General features: G+C 41.1%; 1 protein-coding gene across 1 annotated transcript in view; it reads left to right on the top strand.

Annotated features, from left to right (window-relative positions):
- The first annotated feature begins 5,559 nt into the window (after window positions 1-5,559).
- The window catches only part of ANKFN1 (ankyrin repeat and fibronectin type III domain containing 1), a 155,212-nt gene continuing 145,995 nt past the window's right edge, over window positions 5,560-14,776 (top strand). Inside the window, exon 1 of the mRNA XM_089508231.1 lies at window positions 5,560-5,629. The gene's annotated coding sequence lies outside the window, so the exon portion shown is untranslated. The remainder of the gene's footprint in view (window positions 5,630-14,776) is intronic.

Genomic DNA, 14,776 nt, shown 5'->3' with positions numbered 1-14,776 from the left:
CAAAAAAATACAGAATGATACAGAGGTTGGATGAAATAAGAGGCTGAAGTTGAAATAAAGGTGAAACTGACACAGACTGGTTATAGGCTGATCCATACATCCCTACACTGAACATCTAAAACTTGTTGATTTTATTCAGTCACATTCTGTAAATGTTGAAGAACTCAAACTGTGATTGTCTTCACAGGATATCATTTGGATCCCTCTAGCCTCCAATTAGCTTTGCCTATCTAGATTTTGGAGGGTAATGATAGCTGATCCAACATAGACAGTTATAGTTGCTAGCTTTGTCTCTCCACCTCCACCTCTGAGGACACCACATAATAATATAAATAGAATGTCCAAGATGGCAGCAGAAAATGGCAGTGGGAGCAGAACATGAAGAGGTAGATACCTGAATTCTGACAGTGGGAGGTGGGAAAAGGCGAAGGAAGGTTGGGAGTTAGTTTGTGTCTGCTTGTGTGGTCATCATTGTTCTGTGACCCAACAAGTCAATAGAAGACCGTTGAGCCATGTGTTGTGTGGATAGTTCAAGACTGAGCTGTATTTAGTAACTTACTTTAGTAGATTTGTATCCCACCTGGATTTTAAGCAGTTTATAGTTGTTGTTGTTGTTATTATTATTATTATGCTTTATTTATATAGTGCTGTAGATTTACACAGTGCTGTACATACAAACAATAAAATAGATAAAGTAAACCTGCCCATGACACACAATCTAAGAAATAATAGCATAATACAGATACATACTACATAACAATACAGGAAAGGGTACAATAAAGTGAAGCAGGCAACAAATTAAAAATGTCAAATAACAAATAATAGTCACACAATGCCTGGGAACGCTTCTCTGAACAGGATGGTCTTCAACTCAGTTTTGAAACTGGTTAAAGAAGGGATGAGCTGTGAAAAAAAAGTATAGACAGTATGTATTAAAAAGGATAAAATTAATATACAATTGAAAAACAATGCCAATAAAAGGATTTAGAACAAGCAAGTTGATTTTGTTTGTTTTTTGTTTATGTGTGCACTCACATCTCTGCATTTATACACACACAAATCCTGTGCCATCCAAATCATTATTCCTGTGACCTACATTTCAAATTATTTGTTGCCTTTACTTCTCCGGGAGCAATAATGGTTCCTTTCCTTAGAGTGACATAAACCATAACAAAGTCTGAAGAAAGATCCTGAGTGTAGGTAAATTCCTATTGGTACTAACTCCTAATCTGTTCTGTGTATCAGTGTAGTTTTCAAGCAATTGCTTCTCAGTTGGGGTCTCTTGAGCCTGAAAAGCTAACTTATATAAGCAATGTCTTAGACACTGTGATGGTACACTCACTAGAGGTAGCAGATATATAACCATGAATGAGATATCTTTGATGCTGTCTGTCTGGACCTTTTTCAAGTGGAATAGGAGAGTTGCATAGAAGCTTGTAGAAGGGAGAATAACAGTGGTAATGGGGAGCTAGGAGGCAGAATGAAGCAAAAAATTGGGAAATTGGGCAGGAGATTAGCAAGATATTTAAACTCCATTCAGGTCTTTTGATTTTGTCCTTAATCAAGGTACAGCGCACCCCCTCCATATGCGGGTGCTCCATACATGGCTACCACTTTACGTGGAAGCCGTGCCGCAATACAGGGAATAGCACATGTGCCCATGGCACACACATGACATGTCACCGCAACCGCAAGCCCCATTCTATTGAATGTAGCTCAAGTTTATGCAGTATTTACCTTACATGGGGGGAGGGGTCCGGAACAGATCCCCGTGTAAGGCAAGGTTCCACTGTACCACGGGAGCTGAATAAGCTTCTTCCCCTCTCATATTCCCACCATCCATCATGAGCTTCAAGTCAGAAATTCAAAAGGCTATCTTAGGGTCTTGACAGACCACCCCAAAAGGGCTGTCTGGAGCTGCCCGTTTTTCCTCCAGAGGGAGCCCGCAGCAGCCAAACCGTGTGGGCTCTCTCCGCTCCAAAAAGAAACTGCTAAAAGCATGTGCTTTTGGGCACACACAGGCGTTGCCATCACTGCACCATTAGCACACTGTGACCTGTTAATGATGCAAGCATGATGCCCCAACGTACGGACACGCCACCGTGCTTGTGTCATCATGGCTGCCCCTGTGTGGACCGGAGGCTGCCATGATGGTGGCGCCGCTCTGTATAAGGGTTCGGGAACATGCGGTTGCTGTGCACTCCTGAACCCTAATTTTGGCCTGCCCATCTGTTTTGGGCCTTAAATAGGTTAAGGGTTTGGGAGAAAACATGATCCTTGAAATATACTCACCTTAGGATAGATCTGTTCACTGAAGTACAATCCTGATATCGCTTGTGGTAATCTAGGGACATCCATCTACTTATCTCTTAATACCATAGCTTTAAAAAACACTTAGCCAGCCAGCCTTCACCCAGGCAAGAAAGCTGGAGTTCAAAAGGAGGTTCTTATTTATCCTGTGGAGTCACGTTACTGGTTCTTCTGCTCAATACCATGCTGAGTAACCTTATTGTGTTAAAACTTTGCTTCAGGGTTCCCCATTCCAAATTCCATTTCAAAACTATACTCCACATTTTTTGTGGCTTAGCTAGTGAATTCAGTCTCCTCATTATTGGCTATCACTGCTTGGGCTGATCAGGACTGAAGGACACCACTTACAGTTATCTGAGGTAGTGGTGCTCCTCAAGGTTGGCAAAGGTCAGGATCATCTATACCAGCTATCCAGGTGCTCACAACCAAGTTTGGAATTGCTCTCCCTTATCTTCCCTCTTTTCTCTGCAGTAAAGTAAATACAGTCAGACCTCAAGTTCTGCAGGTTTAACTTTCAACAGTTTGATCATTCATGACTTTGCCATCAATAATTAAATGGGATTTATTTAGTTAGTTTTGTGGCTTACTGTGGAAATTCACAGATGATGTAATTTCACAGGCAATGCAAAGAAAACTAAAAAAAAAACTAAGGGATGAAGCATATGACCAGGAGGAGCAGCTTCTGTCTGCAATTGGGCTGGGATGACGGTGGCCGCATGGCCCACTCCCAAAGCAGACCACCACCTGTGGTCCCAAGCCATTCCGCCCAGGAGCCGGATTTAAACAGCTCCTTTTTGATCCAGTCCTTTGGACTGGAGTGTGGTGGTGAAGTGGCTCCTGGCTACTTTAAAGCTGTGTGTTATCTAAATGCAATGCCCCCAAAGTGACTGGAAGCTGCTTCTTTTGGCCCATGTGTTCTTGGCCTAAGTCATAAATGCATAAAATAGCACTAAATATCCCTGCTTTCCTTTCCACCCCTGAAATCTCACCTGGCCCTGGTCACTCCACCACCACTGGTTGTCTTCTCTTTGGCCACATCCAGGATTAAAAGACCTGACATGCCCCATAACAGCAGGACAGAAATGGAGCTTTACTCGGGTTCCTTAGCACATAGAGATAGCAATATAGACAGGGTTATGGTTCTGCAGGAGCTACAGACATTTGTGGGTTTTTTATTTTATTTTTTGCAGGGGTCCTATACCCTTAACCCCTGTGCATGTGATGGGCTGATTGTATACCTGTTTCCCTTTCTTTGCCATCAAACTGTCTCTACAGCTTCTTGCATGGTCCAGTTCTTTCCCCACAAAATGTAAAGGATACCTTCTTATGTTTAGCCTTTCAAGAACTGTCCCACCATTCCCCCATCATCTGCCCAGCCCTTTTCCAGCAACACATAACACTTAATTTCTATCTTGCTTTCTTTTTGTTGTTGGAGTTCTGCTGTTAGCAAGTTCTACTGTTGGTGAGATAATATATTCAATCATTTGATTTATGTTTTTTTTAAAAAATGGCAAAATAAAATTCTTGCATTTTAACTGTCTATGTTCTTCTACTTGCATTAATTTTCCTCATTTTATTGAAGTGCAGTGTAAAACCGACTTTGTATCCACGATTCTGGTTGTTGACGTGTGCTTTCCAGTCGTTTCTGACTTATGGAGACCCTAAGGCAAACATACCTCTGCAAAATATCGCTACATCTTTGGGTCTGTCAGGGGCATATGAATTTGAGTAACAATTGTTACTTCCAGCCTCAGATTCCACAATTACATTTGTCAATGCAAGCTGGAACACACACACACACTGTAGCCTTATATTCATAAGTGTTAATTGAAAACTTCCTCTTTCCCATCTTTATCTATCCTGATCTGAGAGTTCATCATAGCACATAAAGTGTGTTAATGAATAATTAATCTATGTTAGTTCATATTCTGTATCTCTAGAGCTGTCAGGAGATACTGAAAACAATAGGAATGGGGTTGTTCAGCATTTCATAGGATCTGAGCCCCACAGCAGTGATACTGCCTTTATTCCCTTGTATAACTGAGCTACAGAAAATACACAGGAGCATTATAAACAATTTTGCAGACAATTGAAAATAGCACGGTTTGAAACAAATGTCCTAAAGGCTGTCTTAATTTTATTCTGTTGCTAGGTGCTTAATAGGACTCCTATGGTTGGCTGAAATAAACCAGGGATGTATAGGACAATGTTTGATCATATTTGTCTTAGATTTCTTTTCTTTTTTAAAACTGCATAGCTGTATTTTTCACAGCTTGCACTTTTGCAATCCTCTTTCATCTGGGAGAATCTGGTTTGTTTGTTTGTTTGTTTGAAATGACACATTTGACTCAGTCTCTTAAAATTATTATCATTACAGTACATGGTTCAATATAGTAAGAAAGATTTGCAGTTAGACCTTACATTCATACACAGATGGAGCTGTATTCAGGTTTGTCTGAAATGATTTCATAACCTTTTGATGGCTAACCTGTTTAGCACTAGCTGGGAACATTCCCAGGATTTTGCAGATGTCCCAGAGCTGTGGATGTGGTTTTTTTGCATTTGTTGCTGTGATTGCAGACAACAGCTGGATTGCAAGCTTGGCAAATGAGAGAGGGCTTCATCAAATGTGCTCATGAACTGCAGGACCAAACACTGAGCTTGGATTTCTTCTCTTCTTATGGATTTCACATAAAACGAATTGTTCTTTTTTTAATGGCTGCCCTTATGTCTGCTTGATCAGTCTGAGTGGCAGTTGCTTACCATTGTAATTTTGTTTGACTCTGGACAACAATTACTTTTCCCCTCTCCTCACCTCTCACTCGCTGGAGTGATCAGTCTAAAGCGAGAGAGAGAGAGAGAGAGAGAGAGAGAGAGAGAGAACAGGATAATAGCTTAAATATAGCATCATATGGCCAGGGGCTTCCTTGACAACATGAACACGACTCTTTGATGACAAGTATTAGCTACAGTGTGAAGAGGCTACAAAAGTATCGAAGAATCAAATTGTGTTTATTTGGCTATTGCCTCATGTTTCTGCTAGAGATTTTTTTGTTCCTTCGCTTGCTTTATGTTGTGCAGTCGTGATCTTCAACTTCAGCAGTTGCTCATGGGGAACATACATTGTTGTCATTGTTTTAATTATTCGTTCAGTATAGGGAAAAGGTTCACACAGTCTCTCTCCCTCTCTGTCTCCGTCTCTCTCCCGGAAGCTTAACTACATGAGAATCCCAAAGAGAAAGCAATGTGATTTCATTGAATGAAAATAGTGGACAATTACCACCAGTACATTTCTCTTCAGCCTCATACTGCAAAACTGGTGAGTGAAATTTTATTCTCTAACCTGCACATTTTCTGATTTTATAGTGGGGAAAGGAAGGGAGAGTCTCGCAAATGAAAGGACATTATGTGATGTTCTCCTACCTGTTGTGCACGCATATTTGAGAGATTCTTCACTTAACAAGTGAACAATTCTAGGTTCCAGCTTGAGTGGTACTGTTTCAATGTATAGGATTGGTGCATGTGGGTTGATCTACCCATATTGCTGAGGACTCCTCGGCAATCTGAGTTATAAGATTGCATTGATAAAGAATAAGATTGTTCATGAGGAAGAAGATAAGAGAGGGATGCCTGAGGTTATATTATGGTTTACATTTTTAGAAATGTACTGCTTTGTGATTAATCTATTTAAGAAAGCCATGCTTGTTGATAAAAGCTGTGTGAATATCGTGGAGGGGTGGACAGTATGATGCCTCCCAAGCATGCTTTGCGTTCTACGATGTACACGAGCATCGGAAGACTTACTGATTTATGCTTAGTTATGGCAATAATAATGGGAATTGCAAAATTAGGGGGAAGGGGTGTCCCCTCCCTTCTATTAGCTAAGCTTTCTGTCGTAGTCAAGCTACTAAGGTATTTACATTCATCATTGCTCTTTAATTGCCATTGTGGAATTAATTCTTCACAAAAGATAATGACACCAAAAGAGTGGCAGCTAGAGGCAATTAGCATATGAGGAACTACGATGCATGTGTGTTATTCCCCCTCCCCCATTCTGAGTTCTGCAGATGTTTTGATCATTTGATCATTGTACTGGCTCCGATAACTGCACTAAGGAGTAGGAAGTACTGTGACAAGTAGAGAGAGCTTCTAGGGATTATACTCACACTGCAGATACCTTATCTAAGCAATGACCCAAGATGGATATTACTTGAAGTTACCAGGGATGAAAGCCCTCCAGTGCATTGGTTTGCTGCACCACCTAGCGTCAACTGTGGCTGTCTTTCACAGCAAAATTGCAGTTTTTAGTTTCAGCAAGCAATTCTATCAATTCTAAAACAAGTATGGTCATGGCCCAGTTGTATCTGATGAGCTACATGAGGCACCTGGATTTCAACCTGCAAATAGAAGCAACTGAGAGAGGAAACCAGTGAGGAGTACATGCAATGGTATCCAAATATGATGGCACTAACCTAGGAAAGAAAATGAAGAATTAGGAGTCTAGGTAGATGCTGGGGGCAAGAGGAGCAGTTGAGGAAAAAAGCAAGAAGATTGGCAAATCTCCAAAGATAACTTTAGCAAAGAGAGAAGTGATGTCAAATCAGTTTTGCCATGCAGTTAAAGGGAGCACCATGATGGAATATTTTTGCTCTCTAATATTTGAGAACTTTAACCACCAGCTTTAACTTCTTATGCTGATTGAAGAAGCATGAGTGGCAGCACAGTGAGATCAATGTCCATGAAATGGACGTGTAAGCTCCCATTCTGAGAATAATAAATAAGTAGAAAGTGTTAGTGATTTCCTCTATCAGTGTAAATTTGTCATAGTCAAAGTTACCACAGAACCAATAGGCTTCTAAAACTGGATGTTTTAATTCAGAATGATAGGCTTCTAGACCTTCTTGATAGTAAGAGCTGTTCAACAGTGGGATGTGCTGCCTCTTGAGTATGGTTGAGTCTCCTTCTTGGGAGTTCTTTAAATAGACCCTGGATGGCCATCTGTTATGAGTGCTTTGATGGTGTGTTCCTGTATGAAGGAGGGGTTGGACTGGATGGCTCTTGTGGTCTCTTCCAACTCCATGATTCTATGATCAAGCTAATTGGTTAAGCTTTTTCTATGATAGGACTAAAACTAAAACAGTGTTAATACTTCTGATATAAGAAGGATCTTAAATGCTACAGGTTTCATCTCAATGGCAATGAGTTCTGGCTTGTTTATCATTGTTGGAGTGTGACCTGGTGGAACTCATATATTTTAACTGTTGTTTGCTTTGCACCATCTCTTACTTGTGCATGTTGAGGTTAGTATAGAAGGAAGGAAGGAAGGAAGGAAGGAAGGAAGGAAGGAAGGAAGGACCGAGATTGAAAGACTGAGAGTATAAATTGAGAGGCAACGTGAAGGCATATACACACATAAGATAGAGGCAGGGAGTGAATGGACTGTTGGCTGACTGAGAAGGCAGAGCAAGAAGAACAGCAAGTCAGTTTGTCTTCTCTGCTAGACTTAGAAGTTGATACATTACTAATCCGAGCCCAAGAGAAAGAGAGGGTGGAAGGCTCCTTATTCAGGCCTATACTGAGCCCTTTCTCACCTGAGAAAGACTAGACCTGAAGTTTTAACTAACTACCCATGATAAAATGAATAACATAATGAGAATGTAAAAGATCATTTTCCCTATTTACGTTAACATAAATTAACTAATTTTTCAACCTCACTAGAATCATAGAATCAAAGAGTTGAAAGAGACCAAAACGGTCATCCAGTCCAAGCCCCCTGACATGTAGGAAAACACAATCAAAGCACCCCCAATAGATGGCCATCCAGCCTCTGTTTAAAAGCCTCCAAAGAAGGAGACTATACTACACTCCATGGCAGCATGTTCCACTGCCAAACAGCTCTTATCATCAGGAAGTTCTTCCTGATGTTTAAGTGGAACCTCTTTTACTGTAATTTGAATCCATTGTTCCATGTCATCTGAAAACAAGCTTGCTCCATCTTCAGTATCACATCCTTTCAAGTATTTAAACATGGTTATCGTGTCGTGTTTTAACCTTCTCTTCCTAAGGCTAAATAGACAGCTCCCTAAGCCACTCCTCATTAAACCCATGAAAGGTTCAGGACCCCTCCCTAGTTTTCATTCTGGCAACCCTAAGGGACACATAAGGATTTAGGCAGGAGTAGTGCATCTGAGGATCTTCCTTCTGTGAGTGTGCTTAAATTAAGTTATTTAAAGACACAAGACAAGGGTGTAAAAGTTTTGCTCATTTTATCATTGCACACCAGAACAAAGGACTGCAAATGTTTTCTCCCCACTGTGGTCATTTGTGTTCCTTTTAAAATCATTTTTCATAGTCCAAAATGGTTTTCTGGGGAAACTGAGTAAGAGCCCAAAATGCACAAATGCAGAAAACTTATCCAGACTGCTGAACATTTACTTGACTGGGTGCCTCATTGTGTGGACCGTCTTGTCAAGATCAAGCCATTAAAAAAAAAAAAAAAAATCCTTAACACAATCCAATACTTGCTTGTCAACCAGCTAGATCTAATGAGCTACAAATAGGCTACTATGTTCACTGTTATTTATGTCAGTCATTAAGTATGCATTTCCCAATGTCTCTGATCAGGTTAAAAGTTTTCCATAATTAAGAATAGCCAACTCCAAAACATCAATCAAATGACCTATCTAGACAAACTATTTATCATGCTGAGAAAGTACCATAATTACATAAACCTGTGGTAGATTAATCAGATGCTATTTCCCCAGAAAATATCTCTGTTCTGAAGAAATCACATTTCCCTCTGAACTCAGTAAATTAGTATAGACACTGCTAGAATCCATTGAGAGTTGCTATACGAATTTCCTGAGGTACCACATGGTTGAAACCCACGTCATTGCTATTAAATAGTTATATATTTTCCATCAATCACACCTACCACCATCCCAAGCTCAGCAACATTTTATATCATTTTTGAAGCAGTGTTTATGTTCATTCAAATTACATTAAAAATATTCAAATTATATATATATATATATATATATATATATATATATATGGTCTTCCCTAGTGCTGATTAACCATGAATAATAGAATCAGAGATGGAAGAGACAACAATGGCCATCAAGTCCAACCCCCTTCTGCCATGCAGGAAGACACAATCAAAGCACCCCCAACAGATAGCCATCCAGCCTCTGTTTAAAAACCTCCAAAGAAGGAGACTCCATCACACTCCAAGGGAGTGTGTTCCACTGTTGAACAGTTCTTACTGTTAGGAAATTCTTCCTACTGTTGAGGTGGAATCTCTTTTTCTGCAATTTGAATCCACTGCTCTGGGTCCAATTCTTTGGAGCTGCAGAGAATAAGCTTGCTCTACCCACAATATGACGCCCCTTCAAATATTTAAACCGGGCTATCATATCACTTCACTTTCTCTTCTCCAGGCTAAACATACCCAACTCCCTAAGTCTCTCCTCATAGGGCATAGTTTCCAGATCTTTCACCATTTTGGTCGCCCTCCTCTGGATACGCTCCAGCTTCTCAACATCCTTTTTGAATTGTGCTGCACAGAACTGGACACAGTATTCCAAGTGAGGCCTGACCAAAGCAGAATAGAGTGGTGCTATTACTTCCCCCGATCTAGATACTATATGTCTATTGATGTATCCTAGAATCACATTGGTTTTTTTTAGCTGCCACATCATCTTGTTGATTCATGTTCAACTTGTCTACTTGGACTCCTAGATCCCTTTCACATGTACTGTTGTTAAGCCAGGTGTCCTCTATCATATATGTGTGCAGGTAATTTTTTCTACCTAACTGTAGTACCTTACGTTTCTTCCTGTTGAAATTCTTTTTGTTAGTTTTGGCTCAGCTTTCTAATCTATTACAGCCATTTTGAATTTTGATCCTGTCGTTTGGAGTGCTAGCTACTCCTCCTAATTTGGTGTCGTCTGCAGATTTCATAAGCATGTCCTCTATTCTTCCTTCCTTCCTTCCTTCCTTCCTTCCTTCCTTCCTTGTCATTGATAAAGATGTTGGATAGCACTAGGCCCAGGACAGAACCTGTGGCACCCTGCTAGTCACTTTCCTCTAGGATTAAGAACAGCCATTGGTGAGCACTCTTTGGGTTTGGCTGGTCAACCAATTATAAATCCACCTAACAATAGCTTTGTTTTAGCCACATTTTACTAGCTTGTTTGCAAGAATATCATGGAGGACCATGTTGAAGGCCCTACTGAAATCAAGATATACTACATCCACAGCATTCCCTTCATTTACCAAACTGGTAATTTTATATATAAAAAACGAAGATATAAGATTGGTCTGGAATAACCTGTTTTTGAGAAACTCATGTTGATGTTTTGTGATTATGGCATTCCCTTCTAAATGTTCACAGACTCTCTGTTTAATGATATGCTCTAGAATCTTTCCAGGTATTGATGTCATGCTAACTGAGCAGTAATTGTTTGAGTCCTGGGCCCAGTGCTATTCAACATCTTTATCAATGACTTGGATGACAGAATTGGGGACATACTTATCAAATTTCCAGATGACACCAAATTAGGAGGAGTAGCTAATACTCCAGAGGACAGGATCAAAAATTCAAAATGAACTGAATAGACTAGAAAGCTGGGCCAAAGCTAACAAAATGAACTTCAACAGGGAGAAATGTAAGTTACTGCACTTAGGGTGGAAAAATGAAATGCACAGATATAGGATGGGGGACACATGGCTGAATGAAACTATGTGTGAAAGGGATTTAGGAGTCCAAGTAAACCACAAGTTGAACATGAGTCAACAGTATGATGTGGCAGCTAAAAAGGCCAATGCAATTGGCTGCATCAATAGAATCATAGTGTCTAGATCAAAGGAAATAATAGTGCCACTTTATTGTGCTTTGGTCAGGCCCCACGTGGAATACTGTGTCCAGTTCCGGGCACCACAATTCAAAAAGGATCTGGAGAAACTGGAGCGTGTTCAAAGGAGGTCAGCTAAAATGGTGAAGGGTCTGGAAACCATACCCTATGAGGAATGATTTAGGGAGCTGGGGATGTTTAGCCTGGAGAAGAGAAGGTGATATGATAGCCCTGTTTAAATATTTGAAGGGATGTCATATTGAGAAGGGAGCAAGCTTATTCTCTGCAGCTCCAAAGAATTGGACCCAGAGCAGTGGATTCAAACTGCAGATAAAAAGATTCCACCTCAGCATTAGGAGGCACTTCCTGACAGTGAGGGCTGTTCCACAGTGGAACACACTCCCTTGGAGTGTAGTGGAGTCTCCTTCCTTAGAGGTCTTTAAACAACCTTTCTGACTTTACTCCTACATGTGCTTGCTATTTCTTTTCATTCCTTTTTGGTGATTTCCCCCCTTTTTCATTTCGTATACATGTCCCATTTAAAACTTAGCTCAGCTGAAATTTTTTTAGTCATCCATCCTGGTTTCTTGAGACAACTTCCATTTTTCCTCCTCATTGGAATTGTTTGAAATTGTGCCTTGAGTATCTCCCCTTTGAGAAACTCCCATCTGTCCTGACCAAGAGACCATAACTAGTATTCCTTAAATTTATTGAAATCGGCTTTCCTAAGGAATGTGTGACAGTCTATGCTTGCTTCCCCTTTCCAGTATATAATAAACTCTAGGAGAACAAATTACTCCCACCTAAGGATCCCACTGCTTGCATCCTATTAATCAGGTCATCCCTGTTGGTTAGGACCAGATCTAAAATAGCTGATCCCCTTGTTGCCTCTTCCACCTCTTGGACAATGAAATTGTCTTCCAGGCAAATGAGGATGTTGCTGAACTTTAATTTTTGGGTGAGTTGCCTTTCTAGAACAAATGATTACACATTCAGAAAGGAGAGGTGTAGTAGTGATCAGCTATCCTGATATTTGCTGAAAGTCATTCAGGATAGTTGAAATCACCCATCACTACTATATCTCTCCTTTCTGAGTGTGTAGTCATCTCTTCTAGAAAGGCATCATTTAATCCCTCAGTCTGGCTTGAGGGTCTGTATTAGACTCCCATAATAACATCCCTCTTGTTTCCTTCCCCTTTAAATTTTATCCAGGTGCTCTCAACCTGACTTCCAGGATTTAAGCCCTGGATTTCTTTATAGGTGTAAATATCCTTGACATATATTGCTACACTCCTCCTTTCTTGTTTGGCCTATTTCTCTTTAAAAGGTTATACCCCCCTATTACTATATTCCAATCATGAGACTCATTCCCCCTGGTTTTAGTGATGCCTATTATATCATATTGGCTTTGTTGTGCTAGGACTTCACGTTCATCCTGTTTATTTCTCATGTTCTGTGCATTAGTGTAGAGACATCTAAGAGCATGGGACTTCCTACCTAGCTGCCGAAGGCCTGTTACAGACGGGCACCCTAGGGCGGACTCAGTCCATGCTAGGGTTAGAAAGGGGCGTCTCTTCCAGACGCCCCTAACCCTAGCACGGACTGAGTCTGTACAAAATGGTGGTGGCCGTTCCACACGGCCACCGCCATTACAATGTCACGACCGTGCTGCCTCCAAATGAGGCGGTGCGGACGTGATGTCTTTGCGCCGCGCAAGGGCACCTAGAGCACCCTTGCCATGGCATAAGAAGGAGCTCCGAAACGGAGCTCCTTCTGGGGTTTGTGTTGCTGTGCGCAGCCTTTACATGGTCGCTGGGTGTCCTTGGGGCTTGAAGCCCCAAGGACACCCCTTTCCAGGCCGCGGGGAAGCGGCCTTTTGCCGCTTCCCTGCGGCCTGCAAAGCAGCGGATCGGGGCCTTGGAGGCTGCAGGTCTGGCAGCTGAGGCACCGATACAGTGGGGAAAGGGGCGGGTGCAGGCCGCCCCAAATGGGCGGTCTGTAACCCGCCTAAATAAAGTTTTTTCCCCTCCCACTGTTGAATCCTTGCACTATGTGCCTTGATCCCTCTATAACAGTTTGACTATTCTCTCCAGCCCTTGATGAACTCCTACCTTCCAAAATGCTGTTCCCTTCCCCCCCCCCCCCCACCAAATCAATTTAAAGCCCTCCTGATCAAATTTTTGAGACTACTGGCAAAAACATTTCTGCCAACTGGTGTGAGGTGCAACCTATCCCTTGCATAAGGAGGAGAAGAATATTGGAAGGATGGGAATTTTTGAAGTTCAGGCATTGTTCCTTGTGGGAAAAAATGCTCATGGGGATTTTGCACAGAAAATAATAAAATAAATAAAATAAAAATTTTATTTATATACCACCCTTCCACAGATCAGGGCGGTTTACAGCAATTTAAAAACAATACATTAAAACATCAATACCATTACAATAAAAACAGAAAAGCCCCGAGTTAGCCATTCCCCTTGCCAGTGAAGAGGAAGGAGGTCCATAGGACATCTTAATCGGGGAATGCATTACCAAAAAGGAAGGTCTTCAAATCCCTTTTAAATTGGGCCAGGAAGGTGGCCGAGCGGAGCTCTATGGGCAGCGTGTTCCAAAACAATATATCCTGTCCAGAAAACAAGTTTCCTGCTCAGAAAAGTAGTGTTTCTGCACAGAAATTAATGTAACTGCCCATAAAATCTGGTCTGCTGCGAAAAAAATAACATAATAATAATAACAATAACAATAATAATAATAGGATTTATTTATATGCCACCCAATCACTGGGAATCCAGGCGGCTTACAACAGAGGGGATAATAGACGGTTCCCTGCCCTCAGGATTACAATCTAAAAAGACATGACACAAAAGGAGAAGGGAGTGGTGAAGGGGGGGGGGGATCAGGTCCAGCATTCTTCTCCCCCTCTGAGGCCTGGATCAAGGCAGATGGACCGGAGGGAGGGCTCTTTTTCTTAATCGATGCCGGGCCCGATGGTGTTGGGTCTGTCCTTTCACTCCCTCTAAGGCCAGAAGATGACAGTTGGAAGGAGGGAGGGGAGAGCTCTTCCTCTTCAGGCCCGATGGCATTGGGCTCCATAGAAAAAACCTTGTGTGCATTTTTACATATTTGACAATCTGAAAATAGCTATTGAAAACTGTACAGTTTTCAAGGAGTTTCTTACAGCAAGGAAAACATGATAAAATTGTTCATTCTTATCTGCAAGAATGAATTTTATGAAGATTTGCATCCCTTCTAACAGTATGTAATTCTCTTGGTGTACCACTCAAGTGCTCTCAAGCGCTGAATTAGTAGAACCTTTAGTGCTCTTTTCAACATTTTTAAAGTGTTGCCACCAACAAGGCTTTTCCTTTTGTGTGTTCTGTTTTTACCACTGAGGAATCCAGCATAACTGGCTTTAAAATGATATGTAGAAAAAAGAGGACAGTGTAGAGGATTATGTCTATAAGCTGCAAGGCATCTCTTCCTTCTTGTCTGTTTGTTACAGTGAAGTGAGAATGGGCTCTGAATTACACCATATCTAAATGTTCTGTTAAAACATATTAAAGATTTCTGAATAATTTGAAAAGGACCAGCATTATGCATACACTCTGTAC

Source organism: Sceloporus occidentalis, unplaced genomic scaffold (genome assembly GCF_023333645.1).
Source record: "Sceloporus occidentalis isolate IW3139 unplaced genomic scaffold, rSceOcc1.0.p SCAF_1, whole genome shotgun sequence".
Lineage (NCBI taxonomy): Eukaryota > Metazoa > Chordata > Lepidosauria > Squamata > Phrynosomatidae > Sceloporus > Sceloporus occidentalis.
This window is presented reverse-complemented; position numbering and strand designations above follow the sequence as displayed.